The sequence below is a fragment of the Mya arenaria genome, chromosome 7 (genome assembly GCF_026914265.1).
Source record: "Mya arenaria isolate MELC-2E11 chromosome 7, ASM2691426v1".
NCBI classification, from domain to species: domain Eukaryota; kingdom Metazoa; phylum Mollusca; class Bivalvia; order Myida; family Myidae; genus Mya; species Mya arenaria.
In genome coordinates this window covers 30,133,854-30,156,749 of record NC_069128.1, presented here as the reverse complement: position 1 = coordinate 30,156,749, position 22,896 = coordinate 30,133,854, and the positions used below count along the sequence as shown (strand labels likewise).

The following is a 22,896-nucleotide window of genomic DNA, read 5'->3' as shown; positions in this document are numbered from 1 at the left end:
TATGATGTATGTTGACCAAGATTTAAGACCATTCAAATGTTGTTACCGAAACCTAATTAAACAAACAGTAAATTAAACATTTTGATTGATTACTATATTAAGTGATTAGGCATGTAATTATTTGGCTATCAAGTCTCTAGAAAAACAATATGGCAGTAGAAACACATTAAATAAATGATATTTGTAAGTTTTGGTACCAACTGAAATGATTTTTATAGTATTATGGTTTTCAGAAATGAATCGTCGACAGAAACATATTACCCCGTTGCGTTCATCTCTTGCTGAAACGAAATTGCAAATCGTTTGAATCGAATCACGCTCGGCTATTTCCGCGAAACTAGAACTTTGTCTTTCGCGTGTCATAAATATCTTACCACTTTGCTCTGAGCAAATTGGGTCGCTAATTCACAGAAAGCGACCAGTTTATTGCCCCTGTCACCGCTCATGAATTGTGCACTACATCATCAGTACATGATTGAATACGAATGTTCTGGTGGGGCAAAGTTTACCATTAAAGGTTTTTGAACAATTTGACAAAAGAGTGTAAGCTAAACTATCAAAATAAGTTTGGGAAATAAAGGAATGTTTCCTTTTGCAAAAGCGTTTTTACAATGTTGGGAACAAAAATCACAGACGACTTTCTGGTATGACGTCATTTGGCTAAAAATTGGAGCGATTTTAAATTAATTAAATGTTACTTCTGATGAATTATAATCGTAATATGGAGATAATTATTCTTGTTTCAGTATCAGATGAACACCAAACATAAATATTTCAATAGTGGCAACGCCACTCGTTAAATTTCGCTTTTGGTGTTCACTCCTCGGTTAAAATGTATTGCTATCTTACACTGAAACAAAACAATATCCTCTATGTGAATTGATCTTTAAAAATATCAACTTTGTTTTAATATGTAGAAAAAATGAAAATAATCAACTCGTCGCCATCTCTGACGCTCCTACAGCGATAATACTTTTTCCAGTTATGATAGAGATCCTAAAGATTGAGGCATTGCCATACAATTAGGACCTTTTCAATACAACATACTGATCATAATCTCCGGACATGTCTGATAATGGGATTTATAATTTCACCTCTTTCAGTATACAATCTCAAGACATGTCTTATAAAGGGCCTTATATGTACGACCCTTTAGGTACACTATACTTATCATAATCACGAGACATGCTTGATAAAGGGTCGTGTAAATACAACCCGTTCAGTATACCAATCACTTATCATAGTCACACGACATTTCGGTTACAGGGCGACGAACTTTTCAGCACATCATACTAAATATAATCTGTAACCGTGTATAATAAAGGGCCATATAATTACGACCCTTTTAATACACCATACTTATCATAATCACGATAAATGTCTGCTATAGGGCCTTACAATTACACCCCTTTATGTATACCATACACTTATCATAGTCACGCGACATTTCGGTTACAGGGCCACCAACTTTTCAGCACACCATATAATTACGACCTTTTCAATACATGATACTTATCGAGAAATGTCTGCTATAGGGCCTTACGATAACAACCTTTCTGTTCATCCTACTAACGAGACATGCAAGAACATATTTGACTGCTTACAATAATCCAGTTTGTAGAATCCTTAAGTGAAGCATACGTTTGAACAAACCCGACTTCTCCTTCATTTAATGCCCTGTCAGTTTTTCCGTACAATGTGAGTCGTGTAAAGGGTGAATACTCGAGAAGCTCATCCTGATCGAGGTACGGGCCTCCAATCTCGAAATTGGCATAACCTGTTATTAACAGACATTATGTAAAACTAGAGAATTTTAACTACGTGACTCCAATATTAAATCTGGTAAACCAGATTCGGATCTAAAATAAAGAATTTATTAACAGGCTTATTATCTCGACATTGGCGTAATATGTAATTAGTTCGATAGAAAATGAAAGATGAATATCACTTTGTGTTGTGTTGTAATCTTTATGATAGACTTAGTTCTACCTATCTAGGTAACACACCCAGGGCCGGTATTCAATATTGATATTATCCTTAGACATATCTCAGTGATTCCATTCAGCCTATTGGTCAGCTAAATATACAGGCCAATCAAAACACTAAGTTTCTAATCTTAAATTTAAGATCAATCTTAAGTTGCATATTGAATACGGCCCCTGGTCTGCTATTTTTGTGTTAAAGTCTTTCTTATTAAAGGCGCTCAATATAGGTTGAGGCAAAAAATACAGTTTTGATGCATGATCATGTTAAACTCCACTCATTCATTTGACTTTAATGATCAACACGAAAAAAGCATATGATTAATGTATCATAATTATGAAACACGTTTCGGTTAAATATTTTCATCGGTTTTTGAGTTATGGACAAGGTTAAAGAAATTGCACTACGACGAAGACACCAACACCACGGCTATCACAATACCGCGATTTTTTGTCTTCGGAACACAGACAAAGCAATGTAGAATGTTTGTAAGTCCTTGTCTAAATAACAAAGCCAATACAAAATCACCGAATGAATAGCATATGATTGAAATTGAAGATATACCTAAAAACCTCGTAGATTTTGTGCAGATGTACATATTGCTTTCATCACAATTTCTATCCGAGACCACGTTAGTCAAGTTCCGGAAGTACGCGGAACACGGCGTTGTAGAGTTCGTCTGGTTTACCCAAAGTTGGTCAACGTTTTTGTTTGCAACATCTGAAAGAGGTTTGATTTTAGTATATTTGTATAGAAATGTAGAGCAAATTAATCTAAATATATATTTCTAAAGCAAGTAAAGGCTATATTTTTTATACAAAATAAGGAAATTTACTCCTACGGTATTGGTCGCACCCTTTGAATAAATTCATTTATTTTGTAATACATAAACTATAACATAAACGGATTAGTCTAAAAGACGTGTTCATAAATATGAAAACGTTATCGACCTGTGAAGGCGGCAATGAATGATCAGAAGATGGCTATAAACGAAAGAACAAACAAACACAAATACAGATTAATAATATATATCATGTGTGTCCTGTCCAAATTGAAAATCTGACCCGAGGGCACACTAGTATGACTATCGAGTTACCGGCCACCCGAGGGTCAGATTTTTCGATTCGAAACCTAAAACACATGACTGATCTTTTTTCTTGTATATCCTCAATGATCAATTTGTTTAAAAAAATGATATTTAAAACTAATTTATTTTACATTTCCACTAAAAAGCGCCTGCGACGTTGTTGACTTATGTCATAACGTAATGTGAGACAGATGTTGACGTCAAATAATTCCTTCAAAAATCATGTTTTGGCCGATTATTTATTTTCATTTGTAATTAAAAGTATTGTATGCATAGAATCTATGACGAGTGGTGTCATATAATCCACACATTTATTCAAGGAGTTTAGTAAATATGTGAGTAAGCGCGCCTTTATTGACCTTACTTTCATGTATTCTGGACGAATTGAAGACAATTCCGTATAATATGATGACGATTGTCAGATTCATTTTATCATATGCTTTTCCTGCACAAAAATAGCAAAACATATCTGTTTCACTTGCGCTACTAATGGGTGGACTACCACAAAACAATATCATTTCCCGCGCTACATGAATTGCAGAAATGTAGTAATCCGGAATAATTTAAAACAATCGTCCGATCGTTTTAATTTCGTTTATAAGTGAAATGCATACTAAGATTATATAAAATAAGAATCACAATAAAAGCGCTATACTTTAAACGGAATTTGTTTCTTTTTAAAATTGTGACGTCATATCACGCAACTTGACGTCAATTTGTTTTGATTTTATGACGTAATTTCCTGTTTAAACACATTAAGTACAGGAGGTCTAAAACATGTTTTAAGGAAATCAAGATGAACTATTACGCTTTCCTGTTAAGATTTAATTGGAACGCAAGCCACTTTTTAAATATAGCTTTATCATAAAAACACAATGATATCTAAACGTGGGACTAGCTGGAATATTGCCAATTAAGCAAATAATTATTCCAGTTAAACCGTTTACAAACATGTGAATTGAGCGTACTGAAATGTATGTTGTTTCCATAACATACACAGTAAAGAAATAAGAAGTGGCGCGATGTCGTGCGTGACTCGTCTGACATGCGGGTGCCAGACGGAATTTACGAGCTTGGCTAATTTCACCGGAAATGCATGTCCGGTGTGCAAGACTGACATTCACAAATTAAGTTCGTAAGTACTTTCTTTTTGTCTATTATCTGGCAACTTTGAACGATATCACCGCACTTTTAATAGTTAATGCTATACAATAATACATAGCATTTGTTTAAATAGTTGCACCTCAAAAATTCAGAGATTGCAGTTCACTTACATGTATCTGTGCTTTCATAGTATGTAAACACCGCGCTAATCATCTTGCGTTCAAAGGTTGTGGACGCGAGCGCTAAGCTCCCGTCATGGCTTTCACACGATGCGAGCGCATCTTGGAACGGAAGAGGCTCTTTGAATATCTGATAGCACACAGGGACATACTGATTCCCATACCAGTTATCTTCACAGAAGTGTGCTGTAATATATTAAATAAAAGTGTGAATTCATTGATTAGGCATTACTAGTATATATCATCCTACCCAAATGATACATGGTCAAATTAAATTGTCCATTACAAAGTAAAATGATGTTCTTATTATATGCAAAGTCACAGTTCAACTTTGTTTTATTTTATATCATTTGGCCCCGAACTTGCAACACTGGAGTTGAGAGAGACAAACACACATTAAACTTTCTCTAACTTTAGATTGTTTCCTATTTTACAGGAATATTATCCATATCAATATAAGTATCACAACATAATTCCACTTAAAAGCATTTAAAGATGTTACACATTGTTAATTCCAAAAGGCCATTCTAAAATTATTCATTGATTGATGTTTATTCAGTTAAAATACACAATTACAGTAATAAAAATATAAAACATTAACAAGTAATAACTGATAAAAAAGATAAAATAAATGTTATAACAAATGGATTATGATCTTAAACTGATATCATATAATGCGTTAAAAAGGTAGAGACTGAACAGTTATGGCAAAACCTTTTAAAAGACAACAGACTAGACATTGTTCACTTATATTATCAACATCATTGTTCGTTAAAATGGGGTGGGCATATCTTCTTTGAAAAAGCATGGCTAAAAAAGTATTAGGGAACATTTTAACAAGATTCAAATGTGTATGGACCTAGGAGTGGCCTTCAAAGCCCTATCCAATTGGGTCCTGATGAACATTTAAAATTGGTAAATAAATTGGTTACAAAGTCATTATCAACAACAACAATAAAATTATAGCTTCTGTTGTTGCCAGGAAATGACTCGCGTAAAGCAAAATATAAAATCATGTACATGTATATAACTATTATAATGGAGTCTGTTATCATCGACTGGTCTAGCAAGCTGTACGGCCTGTCCACACGCGCAATACTATACCAGACGACGATGACAGCTCTGTGTATCGGCCCAAAAAGCATATATTAAACCATTAGAGTTAGACATGATGAATATGTCTCGGCAACAATTACAGCAAAATAACAGAAAATACTTTGGTTTCTTGAAGGTACCAGCACTTTATGTTTTACGAACACTATTTTAAATATGCATAGTTAAGGACTTGAAAATAAATTTATCTACTGATAAGGTAATAACATAAATAAAATAATAAAATAAGATAATTTGTCTATTAAGTTACATTTAAAAGCTTTCTTGAACCCGCCTATTTTACTTCATATGTGTTTGACCTGCGCGGGTAAAGCATTCCAGTCTTTGATTGCAGTGTAGTAAAAGAAACATTTGTTTTCCATTACATTTTGGAACAGCAAAGTTATACGAATTGGAGCGGGTAAAGTGGGAATGTACAACTGTTGTTAATGTTAAGTGTCCTTTCAAATAAGAAGGTGCTGTACCATTTGCAATTTTAAAAACATGATTCAGACGAAGATGTTTGTTCCTTGTTTCAATATCTAACATAGACATATCTGCAAGAGTATGAAAATTTACACGTTCCCTTGGACGCATACCATAAATAAACCTAACAATTTTATTACATAAAGGTAGCGAATTGATTGAGGCGTTTTACATTCAACTATGCAATATTACCAATTATTCTTTCATGCTTTTCGATGAAATATCGAGGTTTATCAGTTTGATATTTTTACTGATAACTAAGAAGTGAATATATCAATTTTAAGAATTACTTTTAAATATATTGTAGTTACTTCCCCTTGATCAAAACTAAACACATCACTTTTGAACCTGAAAATGTTGTCAAAAAAACTAATTTGATATTAAAAAAGGTAAACTATTTTTAGATAAAGATATTATTTAAAATTTACCGTTTATTTGAAAAGTGGCAATCCTGTTTTTCAAACGTTTTTTTTTTTGAAGCTGAATAATCGAATATTTGCTTTCGTACTAAACAAATTACAGACGAAATCAACTGCTCGAACCTTGGACGTTTTCGTTCGTTTAGAGGACATTTCCATTGGGATAGAAACCATATTAACAATTTAGATATTGCAGTTGCCATTTTTGTGTTTTAAAATACCATTTTTACCTTTTCTATTCAGACGTTAACTGCAGTGCTTGATATTGTTGATATTTGGATGTGAACTATTATATCCTGGATGAAAAGGAAATCACTTGCAGGATAAATAATTCATTTTCATCTAAAAGGTAAAGGCTAAATGGTGAAGGTTGTTTTTTCTGAATTTCTCATTAATTGGACAGCAACTTTCTCTCTGATACATTTGCAAAACATATGCCGCTATTATGAATTAGAAATCAACTTATTATTTCATTTAGCATAACATTTGACTGCAATCATTTAAGAAATTAATGTCAGTGATTTGTTTACATTTTGATTTACTGAAGTGCGTTCGATAAATTAATATCATCTTGGTAGAGCATTCGGTCGTATACCCTGATTACTTATTTCAATAATTAGTGTTTCTCTTTCAATTCGAGTGGATTTATTCGGTCGTGTATTGGTTTCATTTGCAGTTGTAAACCAAGCTCGCATCTGATTGAGATCGCATTCAATAGTCACATGTTTCTTTTTTGACACTGAATATTTTCTGCGTTCTGATAAGTCAATTATAATTATTGCGATATTGATCTCTGATATAGACTAGCTTGCACTGTACAATGTACATGATAGTGCAGAGAACATTTAATTGGACAGTTAATTGAATGATACAATAATTTGATAATAATGTACATTTGATTTACAATTTAGTTCAAATTATTTGTAGTTTGTACTTATTGATGTAGTTTTATGTAAGTAAAAAGGATATATATTGAATAACATAGAAATAAATATTTAAACTCTTATTGTGATAAATAAATACAAATGAGGCTGGTAGAAATGAAATTCGTTCATTAAATTTTAACCTGTGGCTGAAGATTAAATGAATCAGTTAAATTACATCATTGAACCGTGGGAAAAGTAATTGTTCTTTATATTCGCAGTTCTCTTTAGTGAATTAAATATTTAATTACATTATATAAACTTTTAGTTTTGATTATTGGAAATTCAGATTATTATCAATAAATACTTAAATAATTCATGATTTAGGTTTGAGAAATGTAATTTTGATAACAATTACTGTTCTTATAGCTGCGGAATACGATTAATTTCTAAATTACTCGACCAGTTTTACAAATTTATTACAGTTCAGTACAGTCTGGAAATGACTTAATAATTAAATTAATAATACTTGAATACCTTGAACTTTGACATCTATATACAAGAGTTAAATAAAATAGAATAAAACTAAGGATAAATAATAACGATAAAGACGTTTACGAAATTAATTAAGATCGTAATTAATTAAAATATTTTGATAGTTTCGCATTTTCATTTGTGATATTCAATTATCTTTTAATGTTTTAATGTTGTACTTGATGGTGTATTTATGAAATACAACGCAATGTTGATGATATTCTGGTGATATTTTGCCTCAAATAACTTTCCGTGCAGGGTATTAATTGCTGTACTTAGATGTTGAATGAGCTATTGTTACATTTTGATAATTTGAAAAGTTTGGTTTTCCGCGGGCAAAAAAATACTGTTATGCTGTTTAGGGAAATTGCCACATTAGATTCTATATTATTTGTATTTTAATAACATGAACTGCGTTGAATGCATACCATGGTTATTGTAATTTGTTATTAGGGTCATTTGATAATTAGAATTATTGCAGAGTCCAATCAAAGCGCTGAGGAATATGACCCTGGAGCTTAAATGTTGAATGAAGCAACTGGGTTTACAGTAACTGGTGATGATGTAAAAATGTTGCAGGGATCGAATGTTTTTTTCGTTGCGGTAATCCTATTTTCACTTTCGGCCGACATTTGACAGCCAACTATTTAAATCATTAACATTGTAAACGCCGAATTTCTTGGTCAGCAAATAACAGTCGATCGAAAGCCTTTCAATGCAAACGCTTCTTACATTCAAGACATAACCGATTGCGATGTCAAGGTCAAAATTGCAAGATGGCGATTGAAAGAGAAAGTAGATTTATCGCAACCTAAAACATCTCGGATAAACGCGTCTTGATCATCGAAATCACAACCGTACAAAGCTCCCTTTTGTAATGCATGTGCAAAGTTTGCGTATCAATCTGTATTTAACGTGTTTTAGTGGGGAATTTTATCGTAGTTTTCGAACCTCTGCATTGTTTCGTAATTCGCATTTTCAGTGTTATGACTGCGCATTTCGTCTCATTTTGTAAGAATTGTAGCAGGAACTATCATAAATTGTTTTTCTTGTAGCTTAGTTTTTCACCCTTCTGGCAGTGTAAAAAGATTTTGTCAATTATTTTAGGAAATATATGATGTTGTTTAGGGCAATGTGGTTTAAGGGATTTCTGGACATGATCACCTTGTCTTTATATCTATCTATCTATCTATCTATATATATATAAACAAATTGATATTTTTTTCAAGTAAAACTTTTAGGATTTTATTGAAATGTCATATGATTACTTTGTATTCAATGTCTAAGGACTGAAGGGCCACATTTTAGTGTCCAAGTTATGTGACGAACACCTGTGCTAGGTACCAATATTTTGCAAGAGTTCTGGCATGAATGTTAAGAGAACTTTGGGGCACACTATTCACAAAAAGCTAAATTGCATAACCCATGGTAAATGTGTGACCTATTGTTAGTTCAATTTTAGAGGGATTTTCAGAGACATTTTCAGCTTGGCTTCTGTAGATTTAGCTTCTTTAGAGGAAGTGACATATTTTTATGATGTAATACATTGAAGAGGTTAGTTATGGTATTATTTCTAATCGCTAATGGTTGCCGTTTAATTGTTATTTGAATTTAAATTGTAGTAATTGCATTGTTTTACAAATCAACATGGCGGCATATATATTGTGTATTCTTAGCATAAAGATACCACATTCTTATGTGCATTTATCACCTTCTTATTTTATAATCAGACAGACTTACACGGGCACAGTGCCAGAGATGCAGAGAGCAGCATAGAGTTAGTCATATACTTCTTGATCCATAATAGGTATGTACAATGTGTTGTTGCTGTATTAGCTGTGTTTGATATGTTTATAGTTTTCTATGTATTTTAGCATTGGTCAGTAGATTGTCTCAGCTAACTATTCAATTACTTGTTAGGGCTTGTATTCAATTTAAAATGTCATTACCTTATTAACAATATGTATAGAAGTGTATAACTATGTATTAATTCTTTATATTATGCATATGATTGTGTTTTTTTCTGTATTTCAGAGTACGTCGTATTAAATATTACTCTTATACCTTGACTGCATTAAATAGTAGAAGTAAGATCGACTTTGTGTAACTGTTACCAATATGTTGAAAAACAGTCAGAAGCACAAAACAAGCTATTTGAACATAACGTTATCCCAATTTGAGCAATACTTTAATACATACATAATCGAAACTCTGTCTTTTACCTAGGGGATGAACATACTGAATATTTTAATGATAGTTTCCTAAATTGGGATTTACAAGTTATATTCTCAGAATAAGACATTGAAAGTACAAATGATGAATCTAGAGAGGCGTATTCTCAATTAAACAGTGTACGCTCCGAGGAAGCGATTTGATTATAAATTAATTCCTTAAACATAGATTTTCCTCATTTATTAAAATTAGGTTACTTCCCTTCTAAATGGACGGAGGTCTATATTGTATGTTTATTTAAAAAGGGGGACCCAAACCTTCCAGAAAAATACAGGAAAATATCTTTATTAAGTAAATTAGGAAAATTATGTTTACAAAAAAATAATAACCGATTGAACATATTGGATGAAGACTGTGGTATCAATATATTATGTAGAAGAACACAAACCGCTAGTAATGCTAAGTCGAGCGTAAAAGTTTAAAAATGAATTAAGTGAGACATTTGTTCTTCACTTGGGACATGGTAAGGGGATTGCCTTTCATCTCCTTTCTTTTATGAACTGTATGTTAACGATTTAGTGGAAAATTGGTTTAGTGGTTATTGATATAAACACTCTTAAATTTCCTACTTTTGCTATAAGAAGACGAGATTGAACTATTTGCAGATTCAGAAGTTTAATCACAAAATTGACTCAAAACACTAATATATTGTTGGCAAACTTGGAAACTAGTTGTAAATGTCAACAAAACAAAGGTCATGGTATTTAGGGGGAATATTAAGGAATTATGTACTACCGGTCATTATCTGATTTTATTGAGGTGTGGCATAATTTCTTAAAGAGATGAACAGAAAAAACGAACTAAAGATGGAAAGTAAAAGCAGAACAATATATGTAGCTTCTAGATTAGCAGTTCTCATTTACTTTGCCTATAATTCTAGGAAGGTTGTGGCCAAAACGTTTCATGTCATCCGGCCAGGATGCAATTCACGAAGTATTGCGCTAGGGTTTGGGAACGGCAGGCCCTCATAACATTAATTACATGATGTCATGATTTTACACCTCCGGGATTAGCTGTAAAACACGTATGTGTTGAGATTGTTTAATCTCGAGAAGGAGGCATGTTTTCAAATCTATGCATAACGATTAATATGTGCTACATGTATCATTGGTGGGTAAACATGAATCTGACGAGACCTCAAGACAGATGCATGATTGATTATGCCCTGAATAAAATGTGATACATGTCATCAGTAGGTATACAAATGTATATCCAGTTTCACGACAGATGCATGTGTATGTACAGGATGAAATGAGATGCATAAAATACATCTTAACGGGATTCATAAAGAAAGACATTGCACTCGGTCGATATCCTACAACTATTGTTATAATTTACATTGATTGAACACAACTAAATTGTTTTGTGATCTTTATTTCGACTGTTATCTTACATTAAGACGTAGTCCATTATCTGTAGTTTAACGTAGAAGTAAATTCAAAAATATTACATAACGTTGATGAAATGGCAACGGGGGGAATATAAAATCATTCTACCTTAAGATGCTTTGTAGCATATGATTGTCTAGAATTATACAATAATCAATAGTTTCAAATATCGACTACATACCTGCCTTAACAACGACTTCCACTGTTTGCTTCTTGCATATAAAAGGAAGCGAGAGTGAACAGTCTGCTAGGGACACATTTATCGCGCCGTTAAACTCAAAGTGGGCGGAGTCAACTATCTGTTGTTTACCAAGCACAGTCCGTCCGCACTCGCCTTGTGTAGGATCCGGTTGGTCACGTGCCCAGTTCCAACTGATAAGAAACGTATGTATGTTTAATTGAACATGAACTATCTGTTGCCTCCCAGGATGGGCTTGAAACAAACCAAGACACAATAATACATATTTCTAGTACCGACTTGAGTCAGTCTGCAGCCGACAGTCGATGTTTGAAGGATTTAAAGACGTATACCTAAGACGTTTTTAACTTAAGAATTTGTTAACACGATTCTCTCTTTACTAACATAGTGGAACTTGCGAACGTATTGCGGTAAATAGTCGTCCCACATTAGACGTCCCTCTTTTGACGTGTACATTCCGCTCCAAAACTCATCCAGGTTATCTGAGATTATATAAACAGTTTGATAATAGCTATCTTATCGAGCGTTTGGCGGATACCGATTTTATCCGGACTATGCATAGAAATAACTCAAAAAATACATTTTCGGATATCGTTCGAATCCAAAACTTGATTATTTGCTGACAAAAACAGTGTAAAATGTGGCAATAGGTGATATCCGTGAAAATGAGTATTGTATTAGACTGACTAGTTATTTGCATGGTTAGCACTTGAGTTATAACAACGTATGTATTCTTCAGACAATTTTTCGGAAAGTGTTTCAATTCAGCCCTCGATATTAATAATGGAACAAAGCTATCCCTTGTATAACTTTATTAACTTTGGATGCTCTGTGACCCCATGGTTTTGGTATCATTATGCAGACTAAATAGCAGAGAAAGGATGTCTAAATATTATACCGAACGAAATAATAAATAGTCAAGCTTTTTTAGCCTTGAAAAATTGCCAAATAAGATTGCTCATGTCCGTTTTAAAAAGAAATGGCGAACAGTTATAAACATGTTAATAACTTGTTTTATATATGTTTTGGTCATTTCATTAACTTATAATGAAGTTTTCATCATGCATTGCCCTTTCAAATGATACCAATATTCTTGCGTCACTCAGCATGGACATTTGATATGATTGCCAATACTAAGTTGTTCTCCGAGTACCCAGTATTATGTGAGGTCCAAAGTACTAGTGTGATTCCATGCACTGCCATCTGGCAATAAGTGAGAGCCATGATAATTCGTTTTACAAAGAAGTATCCCATGCCCACAACCCGGCATAGTTAACGCTACGTTACTTTATTAATCTATATGTGAACCAAACTCTAGGAGCAGTGAAAATATGAAAACTGCTCCTTCACTATAGTGAAAACATTTAGCATGATTTCTTTTAAACTGAGTGCCCTAATGATAACAAGTACCCGCTTTACCGTCTACTTTTATACATGTATTTAAATTCTTAAACATTAAAGGTACTTACAAATGTTAACCATGATATCTCCAACCTTAAATAATGACTCATATGGTTCGTCAATATTAGATAACTCTTCAAGTGGTATCAAATTGGAGATGCTTCCAGAACAATGATCCTCAGCCTCTTGCCAGGATTTTGGGGCGGAGTTGACCTGCAATAACATATGACCATTTTCTTGTATGATTAAACTCGACATGGATTGAACAAAGCCATCTATGTTGCCAAGCGGTACTAGTTTAGCTATACTAGTTCAGGCACTGTCTCGAATTTCGCGGCGGTGTTGACCTGCAATGAATAAATATCATTATCAATATGTGTCCCTTGTTCGGACTGAATTCGACATGGATTGAACAAATCCGTAATATATGTGGTGTTAAGTGGTAATGTGTTAGTTATACTGTTTCAGCCTCTAGCGAATATGTCGGCGCAGTGTTGACCTGCAATGTCATATGTGCCATTATTAATTTGTGTCGCGTGTTCGGACTAAATCCGTTATGGATTAAACAAAGCCATCTATGTGGTCTATTGGTATTAGTTTAGTTATACTGTTTTGGCCTCTGGCAAGATTTTTGAGTTGTGTTGACCTGCAATGTCACATATATCATAATCAATTTGTATCCCGTATTCGGACTTAATCCGACTTCGATTGAACAAAGCAATATATGGTGTCCAGTTGTTTTAGTTTCGTTATACTGTTGCAGCCTCTGGCAAGGATTTCGGGGCAATGTTGACCTGCAATGAAATTTATATCATTATCAAATTGTAGCCCGTGTTGGGACTAATCCCAACATGGATTGAACAAAGCCATCTATGTTCCCATTGGTATTAGTTTAGTTATACTGCCAGAGCATTTGTGCCTAGTGTTAAGTCAAGTTTTTGAAAGCTACGTAAATTCGAAATGCCATTCCCCCATAAACTGTATTAAAAGTGAGGTGCCTGTTCAGGACTAATTGTTTGAGCAAAATCATGATGGTTATATTGTCTGACAATCATTATTATTATGAGGTTGTTTCTGACCCGGATCAAAAATTCCGACTCGAGAGCACGCGCGTAAGGCCACGCAGCGTGCCCGAGGGTCGGATTTTTCGATCTGAACCAAAAACACATGATTGATTTTCTTACTGGCATACCTGAAGTAATCTTGTATTTGTAACAAATGACATAGATAACGCATTTCACCAAAAATGCATATCCCCTGTGCTAGATTATACCGTTTAGAAGGAGCTCTATAAAATGGTAAAATGCACCGGAATACACCAACTTAGATTAAATTTAGCAAAGCATTCCTCAGGGGACCTTACAACATACCACGTTTTTCGATTTATGTTTCGGGGAAACACTATTAACAATCCGGTTGCAATCGTTTCGTTAGTTAATATCAATTTACCTTGTGAAATGACACACTAATCATTACCAATCGTTTGGTGAGTCAGTATCAGTGACCTAGTGAAAAAACTCACCAATCAATACCAATCGTTTGGTGAGTTAGTATCAGTGACCTAGTGAAAAAATTCACCAATCAATACCAATCGTTTGGTGAGTTAGTATCAGTGACCTAGTGAAAAAACTCACCAATCAATACCAATCGTTTGGTGAGTCAGTATCAGTGACCTAGTGAAAAAACTCACCAATCAATACCAATCGTTTGGTGAGTTAGTATCAGTGACCTAGTGAAAAAACTCACCAATCAATACCAATCGTTTGGTGAGTCAGTATCAGTGACCTAGTGAAAAAACTCACCAATCAATACCAGTCGTTTGATAATTTAACATCAATCAACCTAGTAAAATGACTCACCAATATTCACCATACGTTTGGTAAGTTAAAAATAATGACCTAGTGAAATGACCCACCAATAATTACCATACGTTCGGTAAGTTAATATCAATTAACCTAGTAAAATTGACTCACTAATCATTACCATACGTTCGGTAAATTTATAGCAAAGACCTAGTAAAAATGGCACACTAATATTTACCATATGTTCGGTTAGTTCATATAAAAAAAAATAAAACAAATGACACACTTATCATTATCATACGTTCGGTAAGTCAATATCAGTGACCTAGTGAAATGAATAAACCAATCATAAGCATACGTTCGGTAAATTAATATCAATTTATCTAGTGAAATGACTCACCATGATTTTAAATAATCAATAGTATATAAATCACACAAACATGCACAGGATTTTAAACTTTTATATCTAAACTTCATCTTCTAAAGGCATACAACGGTAATTTCATCAGTGATTGTAACCCAAAAGAATTCCTTTTTCTTCTTGTCAAAATTTGTGTAATGACAAAATATTAAGACTTCACCTCCACCCAAGACACAAACGCTATGGCGATTCATATTATAATAGACGAATTGTCTTCAAAAAGCCGAAAAGTTAAAATTAATATGGATTAGAGTCATGAAATACCTGTATACAAAATGTACCATCGGAGTAACTGGTTGAGTTCATCTTATGCCAGCCATCTTCACAGACACGTTCTTGTGCGACAACAACAATTATTCCTGAAAAGCAACGGTAACATGTGTTATGTTGTTGATAACGATAGGTCTTCTCTGTGATTTCCATTATAATATTATTTAGTTTAGTTAACATAGTTTGTGATAGCCAATGTAAGTTGAAATCATAAGCATACTATGTTTAATTGTGTTTGGTTCGTTTAAATGAAAACGAGAGTGAATATCTTCTAGTAAAAACTGTGTAATCTCGGAATGTGTGGGATATATCAGAATTATATCAGTTCAGGAATAAAAATGTATTTTGACAACTATACCCGAGTTACAATTGAATTCCTTTTAACTTTTAACCGCTTTACTGTTTTTTATTGTTTATAAATTATAAATTAATTAAGCAAAAGGCTCCCCATCTTAGGATACGAACAGCCGACCCATTCCATTACCTTACATTCACCGCTAATGAAGGAGTGTAACGGAAAGGTTCAGTTATGGGTATCCGACGGTGAAGGCCCAAAGAAATGGACAGCACATTCCGGGTCGTTATAACCAGGGACAAGCTAATAGCCCAAACATATACGAAGGCCCTGTTTAAAGATATAAGTCTAATACCCAACAGATACTTAAACGAAAGACACGCAATATACGAGACAGCAAAAACAGACTAAACATGCATCAAATTACATCTATTAAAATATATTTGGACCCCGCCTTAAAACGGATAGCGAAACAGGAGCCTACCAACAGATTAAATTATTTCATGTACGTAAAACCTCACACTTCTTCCAACATTTATCTAATCGCTTTAAACGTGTTACCAACTCGTTATAACGACCAAGTAGTGTAAACGAGCTAGTAAGTCGATGAAACAAGTAGGTCATATAACGATATATACTCTTTATAACAAAATAGTAAGTAGTTTATACGAGTAAGTCGATTGAACAATATACTACAGCGTTATAGGAAGATACTGTATCGATTAAACGAGTTGATAAGTCGCTTAAACGAAACAGAAAGTCGTTATAAAGAGAGAACTAATCGTTTATAAGATTTAAATCAGAGTTTAAACGAGATATTCATACCTTATAACGAGATATTCATAACGAGATATTCATACCTTATAACGAGATATTAAGTCATTAAATCAAGATGTTCGGTTGTTAAAACTAGATAGTTATCCATTTAAACGGGATACTTAGACATTATAATGAAACAGAAAGTCGTAAAGCAAGATGCTCAGTTGTTGTAACGAGATAATTCGTCGTTATAACGTAGACTATATATATTTCCATTTATTGAATAGTTATGATATATATATATATGAATATATTTATGTGTATAGTTTAAGCCGTTCAGCTAAATATTGGCAATCACCTGTTTGTTCTAAACTCAAGAACAGAAGAATAGAAAGTACACTCTTCACGCTCATATTCGGGCGATTTTGAATCTGCAAATAATTAAAAATATACATTTATGAGTTAAAATGATACTAAATTTTTGGCTGATATTCTAGACAAAAGGGTACATGGGGTTGGATTAATGAATTGCATAATTATTTTGTCATTATTTGTTTTCTCAAAGTCGACCTTGACCCTGAAAATTATACAACATCAACATTTAATGGGCTGTTTTATAATGTCATGGACATTTTTATATCATGATTCCATAACAACACTCCTCTAGGGTATGGTTCATTTTACCTCTACCATAATGCCAATCTTCGTGATATATCTCTGAATTATGCCTTATCCCTTGGTACATATCATTCCTTTTGCGATACAATTTGCTTGTCTTTTTCAAATTAACCTTTCCGGATAATTGCTCTAGTATTTGTATTAAAATGTACACTTTAATTCATTTTAGCTCGACAGACAAAAGCTGATAGCTTATAGAATCATCCTCGAGTCCGTTTCCTGGGTAAAATCAGTACAGGTTCACTTGGAATACCCATGGAAAAGAACCCCTGGTGGTGATCGAACGGTTGGAAGCGGACATCTATATTGCTAGAGCATTCTCATTCTCTATTCATTTAAAAATCAGGCTAGGCACATTGCCATGTCAGTTTTGTAAAGGTTCAAATACAATCGAGTTAAGTTTAACAATAATATGCGTTTGACAATAATACGCCCACTTAATCCTTTTTAAACCTAAATAAATAAGTCATATCATTTATATATCAAGCTGGTGCATAACTTCCTTCTTAATTGCATATCTATCGATAATATAGCTATAAACCCGTACTGCCAGTCGTGCAATTATGGAGATATGAACATTGTATTCAAACGATTTGTATTCATTATTCAAGGTTGTCAGAAACCGCTAGTAGTTTTCGTCGTTGTATAAACCATACAAATATAGGTGAATTATGCTTCTATGATCCCGATGATCTAAAGTGCAAGGTAGGATTGTACTTGTTTGCGATTAGATTAACAAGCTTACTTTTTAACGCACGTATCTATACACCGACGGTCAGTAGTTTGAGCCATACGACAGTCGCATTATATGTACAGGTTTAATGTTGGTATGAAATCCAATAGTATTTTGTGACCTGTTACAAGCATTGATCCAATGCAGACACTGGAACGAGATTTATAATCCGAAAATATACATATAAAAACTTATTTTCCCGAGTATTTATCTAGGATAACGTAAAATCCATTTCCAAGGTACGTATTGTTAACGTGTTCTGATACTGTTTGAGAACTTTACTTTGAGTTATTATTTCTTCGAAAATAGATTAACGACGATAAAACTACGTCCGGACTGCAATACTGTTGTTTAAAATACCATGCAAGTGTAAATAACTGATTAATGAGCGCGTAATCAAGTAAGTGAATTTCAAGTTATCAAGAGAGACAAGTCCGTCATATCTAAAGTTATCTTCCTTCATTTAAAAACCGACAATATCTCATACGCGTAGCTAGTAATTAATGCAATAGTTTGGATAACAGTCAAGCAATACTAACTTTACTTGTTTAAATTATCATTTTTTTGATGGCAAAAGTAGTATCTTATATATATTTGAAAACTTCCAATACAAGCATGATTTAGAATGTGTTACATGTTTTGTTTGTAATGCATTTTAGGTTTTTATATATTCTGAAAGTAAAACGGGTATTTCATTTGTGTTTTTAACTTCTCCAAAATCTTATTTAGATACTGCTGTCAAGGACATCAAACTTTAACATCTTTTTCACGGCTTAGGACCCGTTTTATTTCTGCATAGCGCATTACCTTAAACTGTTAGAGGTTCTCATTCAACGGCTTTATGTTTGCAACAATTGTTTTAAACTATGTTGAAATTGAAGGCATTTTATACTTACCTTTATGAGCAAATCGAATAGAACGTTGTAAATCTAAGTCTAAATGATTTCAATTGCTAAAGAGAACGTAGCCTACACAAAGGAAATCCATACGTACACATACCTGGAGGACGTAGCCCACACAAAGGAGATCCATTCGTACACATACCTTTTGTGGAAATCCATACGTACACAAACCTGGAGGACGTAGTCCAAACGAAGGAGATCCGTACGTACACATACCTCGAGGACGTAGACTACTCAAAGAAGATCCATACGTACACATACCTGGAGGACGTAGCCCACACAAAGCAGACCTATACGTACCCTTACCTGACAGACGTAGCCCACACAAAGGGGATCCATACGTACACATACCAGGAGGACGTAGCCCACACAAAGGAGATCCATACGTACACAAACCAGGAGGAAGTAGCCCACACAAAGCAGATCAATACGTACACCTACCTCGAGGACGTAGCCCACACAAAGCAGATCCATACGTACACATACAATGAGGACGTAACCCACACTAAGGAGATCCATACGTTCACATACCTGGAGGACGTAGACCACACTAAGGAGATCCATACGTACACATACAATGAGGACGTAGCCCACACAAAGGAGATCCATACGTACACATACCTGGAGAACGTAGCCCAAACAAAGGAGATCCATACGTACACATACCTGGAGAACGTAGCACACACAAAGAAAATCCATACGTACACATACCTGGAGGACGTAGCCCAAACAAAGGAGATCCATACGTACACATACAAGGAGGACGTAGCCCACACTAAGGAAATCCATACGTACACATACCTGGAGGACGTAGCCCACACTAAGGAGATCCATACGTACACATACCTGGAGGACGTAGCCCAAACAAAGGAGATCCATACGTACACATACAAGGAGGACGTAGCCCACACTAAGGAGATCCATACGTACACATACCTGGAGGACGTAGCCCACACTAAGGAGATCCTTACGTACACATTACCTGGAGGACGTAGCCCACACTAAGGAGATCCATACGTACACATACCTAGAGAACGTAGCACACACAAAGGAAATCTATACGTTCACATACCTGGAGGACGTTGCCCACACAAAGGAGATCCATTCGTACACATACAAGGAGGACGTAGACCACACAAAGGAGATCCATACGTACACATACCTGGAGGAAGTAGACCACACAAAGGAGATCCATACGTACACATACCTGGAGGACGTTGCCCACACAAAGGAAATCCATACGTACCCATAGCTGTTCAAGAAGTGATTCGCTAACCTCTCTATTCTCCTGACTGACTCAAACCCGCATATTGATAGAGGTATAGAGTATTTTCCTAATTCCTTCATAAACCAGCAAAAACGGCAATATTGTATCACTTTTGTTTCTGAAAGTCAAAATCAACCACAACTACCTTGTGAAAAGGAGCGAAATGCTGTTCTGTTCTAGTTTTAAAGTTCTTTTAAAGTTCAATCAATGGTAAATGTCAAAATACATGTTAACGTTTGCACATCACACTTTAGAATATCATATTTGAAAACATCCTACGCAGATAGTCCTTATAACTCGGAGATTGGATTGTTTGAGTTTTCACGAGTTATCCGATATTAACACACAATGAAATGACATTGTATACCTGAATGATTTTAGAAACATGATACCCCTTATGCAAACATTCATTTAAGCCCTACTTAACAGTGCATTAGTTTATGTTTAGGAATAAAGAAATACATGACTGTTTTCACACAGATTCTTGCCTTCTGACTGAAACTTGTCGACATAAACGATGAATTTGCTCAAACGTATGTTCAACTAATCTACAGAACATTAACTTAAGCATTTGAATGTTGATAACTTTTGTCACAATGTTGACAAATTCTGACACAATAACAGATTATGATTATATTGTTCATCAAGCTATCAACCTAACCTTTCTACCGAGGTCAGTGGATATGGTCCGCTCTTACAGACCAAGAAAAAACAAGACTGACTCCTGCTGCCGGCGCAATGTTTTGTTTTGTCTTGTTTATCTTATTTTCTATTTTTAACATTATTTTCATCAATTTCATTTAATAATGTAAATTACCAAATTTATATAGACTATTTCATTTTTTAAAGATTTTTTTTTACATTTTATTACAGTAACACTACAGCTAATTCAGTTAATAATTCACACCAAATAATACTTTGCAAGCAAATTTATTTTGGTTCAGTGACAACTCTAGGTTTACTTCATAATTCTTAACACTCGATCGCTGTAAGCGATAAATATCTACTTCATAATAAGCTTATTCACAGTATGGAATTAATGTTATTCTAAAAAAATAATAATTGCAAAAAATATTTACGTTTTTGTATTTAAAATACATGTTTGAGTAAAAAAAATCTTATATATTTAAAATTCAGCCAAAACAGTTCCCATATTCGCAGTGAGACCAGTGCTCACACATTTTAGCCAAAGTTGGTAATATATGAATGCAAAACCTATTTCTATCATCAAAAAATACATTTGTTTTTTAGTTTTCTAACACATTTACTATTATAACTATACGCTGTTGGGACAATTTGAACTGTTTATATGAATAATGAGCTCGTATTGTCTGTATCAGTTGTCAAAGTAGGCCAAAGGAATTGTTGTTTGTTGCCTATTTCAAGACCAAAAAATAAAAGTGTAGGAAGGTTTTGTTTCTTCCTTTTTTTCTTTGTGTCTGAATATCATTGCCACACTTCAAAACAGTTCTATTTGGTCTAGGTTAAAGTTAACTAGAGCGCTCCATAAAACAGTAAATAACGTCTTTTTAAATTTAAAAAAACGTACACAAAAGGAGAAAAAAACAACGGTCTGAAAAAAAGTGTCATGTGGAAATTAAAAAGAAATCGGGTCGGGTGGGAAGAAAAATAGTAGATCGGGAAACCGAAAACAAATTATTTTTTGTTACGCCTATGTTCAGATAAGTAACCACTGAACAATCTTTTTTTTGATGTGGGGGTAAGATATTATCGGGTTTCAAAAACTTGGGCGTAATTGCAGCTGCGAACAAAAGATGTTTAGTGCAAACATATTAATCAAAATAAACTTGTATGGTATCCGATGTAAAAATTTTTTATAATATATTAATGCCTGGTACTCCGGAATAATGTTGGTATCATTTAAAAAGGGTTTAACGAGTACAGAACGAGTTTTAACAAGAACACACCACGTTTATTTTTTTTAAAGTGTAAGGAAAGTTCTTTATTTACACTGAATGCCAGTGTGTATATTTTTAAATATATGATATTCGTAAGTTTTTGTATCCAACACTAAATTATTATTTTTTCTTTATAGATTTCGGTTATTTATCGTCGAAGATAAGCAACGTGAACTTTGTATCCAAATTTCTACATTATGTTTTATGAAATAATTCTCCATCTTATTTAACAAAGATTTTTTATGCAGGTGTACATTCTCAATATAAATATAATCCTCACTGATATTTTGTTTTTTGACAAATTTTAATTCTTTGACAATAAAACCAGCTCTACATAACTGACTTAGCACACAGTTCAGTTTCATAGAAAATGTCGATTTTCAGCCATGTCACAAGCAAGCAAGTCACAAATCATTAAGGAATCATAATATATATTTTCGAATATATATTGAAATTCAACCCAAGAATGCTTTGAATATCACAGTGAGTATTATTACTGTTGATCTTAGATCATGGCACTCTAACCAGCCTAAACCTATTAATCGATACAGTCCATCCAGCCAAAATTCCCAACAAATGAATCTTCCCAAAAACATAAAATGCGATTTGAATGTTATTTGAGTGTCACGAACTTAAACACCAGAAAGCCTACAACTGCGCTCCTATAATCAAGCCACTGTGTTAAGTGTTGCAATAAGAAGATGCAACGCTCTGCCTGCTACTTGTGACACGCACTTTGCCATAACATTATATTCTCCAGAGATTCATTAATATCAGACAAAGATATGTATATTTGACTTGTCCGTAATCTTCAAACAAAAATGGTTATTACATTTAAAAACAAATTCAAATCTTGGCATATAGCTTTTTCTAAACTGTATAT

At 33.8% G+C, this 22,896-nt stretch overlaps 1 pseudogene; it reads right to left on the bottom strand.

Annotated features, from left to right (window-relative positions):
• Positions 1-20,378, bottom strand: part of LOC128241062 (uncharacterized) — a 43,688-nt pseudogene extending 23,310 nt beyond the window's left edge.
• Positions 20,379-22,896: the final 2,518 nt, after the last annotated feature.